Here is a 3287-nt window from a genome sequence, read left to right as displayed (position 1 = left end):
TAAACTTTATGTTTTTTATTAGTGTTAAAAAAACCAAACTTTTTTTCTCAGATAGTAGTCAACATTTATTCATGGTAGTTAAGTTGATACAAATTTTCTGTGGGATCGTTTCCTTTTTTGCTTTTGTTTGCCCCCGTACTTGGGGTACTACTTGTGTTAAAATAAAAAATTCGTCGTTTAATTTATTTTTTTAAAACGTTCGATAGCAAAAAAACCTTAAACGAATTAAAGACCAACATGTAAGTACATAAGCTATATATTAATGCATAGTACTATACAATTTTAGAACAATATTCTACGAACTTAACATCACAACTTCCACCCAAAAACGTGATAGGTTAATAACTGATAAGGTGAAACACACCAATTCACCAAAATATTTAACACTGATCATAAATTTCCCTCTCGGGATTCTTCTTTTTTTCAGTATATTTGCCTCCTGCACCTTTTGGATCTTAGAGGCCACATTACTCAATCCCATAGCCTAGAGCCACCTCAGGAGCTCAAGAGCTTCATTACTGCCCAGAACAACATTAAACTTTACTAAGGCTCCCCCGTTCCTGAAGTTTGGGCTATGAAATAAAAGGTACAAATTAGCATCCATTTGGCAGAGAAGGAGAGAGAGATTTAGAGTATTTGGGAAAATTACTAATATCGGTGAGAAGAAAGAAAAAAAGTAACAAATTGATCATCTTTGATCTTTTCAACTCGAAAACCTTATAAGAACAAGATCACGAAACAAGACACAACAACTTTTTAGATAATGATGCCCATTTTTACAAATTCCTCTGGTATGCAAGAAATGAAAAGTCCAATTCTACATAAAAAGAACCAACCAACAGCTATATTATGAAACAAATAGAGGAAAAATGGCTTTATACCGTCAAAACAGAGTATGTGATGATTCCATCGCCTAAGCCTCGTTGGCATTCGGTCTTGAAAAAGGTCAAGTCCCCATTCAGCCTATTTTCTTTTCCAAAGGTAGAAGTAGAACTAATCTGTCTCCGTCTTAACAAGTGGCAGCAAAAGGTAACCTGTAAAAATTATTAAGTCACCTCATAAAGGGGGGGCCCTATGGCAGTTGCTTTCAACTTAATGAAGGAAAAAAATTAGAACTAAGAAATGACTGTAAAACTGACCTCCTTTAAAAATAAACACAATCAAAAGTCCCCCAAAAAAAGAAGCAGAGACATTGTAACTGAAGGTAAAAAATATTAGAGTCATTTAAGTAAAGGTACAAAAGTTTCCTTTCCCAACACCAAATTAGAAGTATGAATTTCATAAATCGCCTAGCACATCACCACTCTTTGGAAATCATTTTCCATTCAGAAAATTCCCAAAAATTTCAGGATGTGGCCAAATTGCAGGGTAAAAATGACTGCATACATTCTCAATCAGATACAATATCAATCAGTCACCACACTAATAAATCACAATCTCAACCTAAACGAGGCAAATTTTTTTTTTTCTAGAAATGGTTGCATACACTGATATGGAAGAGTTAAAATGTTAAATCAACAAAGTAAATAAAGGCATTTCGAACAATACGCCAAATTGCGGTTGTGACCCAATTAGAATTCTGATTATTTCAACAAACTCTTAAAAATCAATATGGGGAAAAAAAAAATCGGAAATAACATACAAAATCTCCTATATAAACCTAAATCAACAAATTTCCCACTACGTTTCCCATTCAAAATAATAAAAAAAAACTCAAATAGCTAGCCTCCGAAAATTTGATATTGTTCTCCGGCGGCCGGGCCCGGGACGGGGGTTAAAATCAACAAAGGGAAGGACGGGGGTAGGGTGGGCGGGAGGGGGAATGGGTCCCATTGTATTTTTTTTTTATTCTAAAGATTAATGTGTTGTGTTTTGTCGACGGAAAGTAATTTTATTTTCTTTTGGTAAAAAATTTTTTCACACATGTTTTCCAAGGGAAAAAAATTGACATTGTCACAGTTGCCCCGTTGCTAGCCCTTTTTCCGAAAACTTTAAGCTTAGTTTTGAAAATCTTTTTTATTGGTCGACAAAAATGATTGTTTTTAGTTTCCTTATCCCCCAATTTCGAAAAACGTTTCTCAAAAAGTGGTAGCAAATGGCTTTTTTTTATAATATCTATGATCTTTATCGATCGGTTAGTTATGCAGCAATACAATACTAGTTTGGCCTTTTTATTAAAATTAACTAGTTTCACCCAATTTCGATTTTTCCAAATTAATGAGTTTTAAGTTTAACCAATGTGTCCTTGTTTGAGCTTCTTTTCCATAGATAAAATTGAAAAATTTTTCGTAACATTTAAAACATTTAATAATTATTAGCGGATAATTGGATCACTTTGCCTACCCGGTTTTAAGAATTGTAATGAAAAGTGGGTTGAAAAATTTAGTAAAGGGGGTCCTCCATATTTTGTTTATAATAAAAATGTGAGAATGAATGAGTTAGTGGAATATGAGGTTGTCGACCCAAATTTCTTATAGGAAATTGATATCCGTATTTTTGGTGGATAAAAGAATCGGGGGGGAAAAAAAAAAGGACTTCTGTTGTTTTTGGGGAGTATAAACATTGAAAAATGAATAGAATGGCTGATCCCAAAAGCTAGGGGGACAATAAATATAATGGTTAATTTCGAGTCTTTAGAAAATAAAGAATTTCCTTGCTTTAAAGCCGGAAGGCCAAAACGGTTCTGTATGAAAAACGAACCTAAAGGGGATGGAACTTAAATATTGGGTTTTAAATTTGCACCCCCTTTTCCCTCACAACCCCATTTAGAAGTACATGGGTAAAAAAAGTACTCGGTGAACCATTTTGAAAACTACAATAATACATTTGAAAATATTGTAGGTTATCCTAAAACCTCGGGGTTTTATTAAAAAACGAGTTTACTAAATTTTCCATTTTTTGGGGTTAAAATTTTTTTTCTTTATTTTCTGTACATTTTGCTGAGATGGGTTTTCCCCCCTACACCCAAAGTTCTTTTTCCCCCGTCCTTTTATCGAACCTTGTATGTAAGCAAAGTTGGGGTGTGGCAGGATTCCGGCTGAACAGAGTCTTCTTTCGGATTGTCAGACTCGTTTTGCTAACTAACCCGGGGCCTAATAAGGTTTGGCCTCCCATTCACCAAAGAAGTAATTTCCTCCCCAGGTAAAGTTGATGATTTAAACACGTGGCAATAGAGATTTCTTCTTTTTAATCATGATAGATGAATGAAGTAACTCGTACTCTTTAAATGGATTTGAATGAAGTAGTGTGTTTTTACTATATGGGCCTTTAAAAGGAAATAAACTTTT

Source organism: Salvia hispanica, chromosome 1 (genome assembly GCF_023119035.1).
Source record: "Salvia hispanica cultivar TCC Black 2014 chromosome 1, UniMelb_Shisp_WGS_1.0, whole genome shotgun sequence".
NCBI lineage: Eukaryota > Viridiplantae > Streptophyta > Magnoliopsida > Lamiales > Lamiaceae > Salvia > Salvia hispanica.
This window is presented reverse-complemented; position numbering follows the sequence as displayed.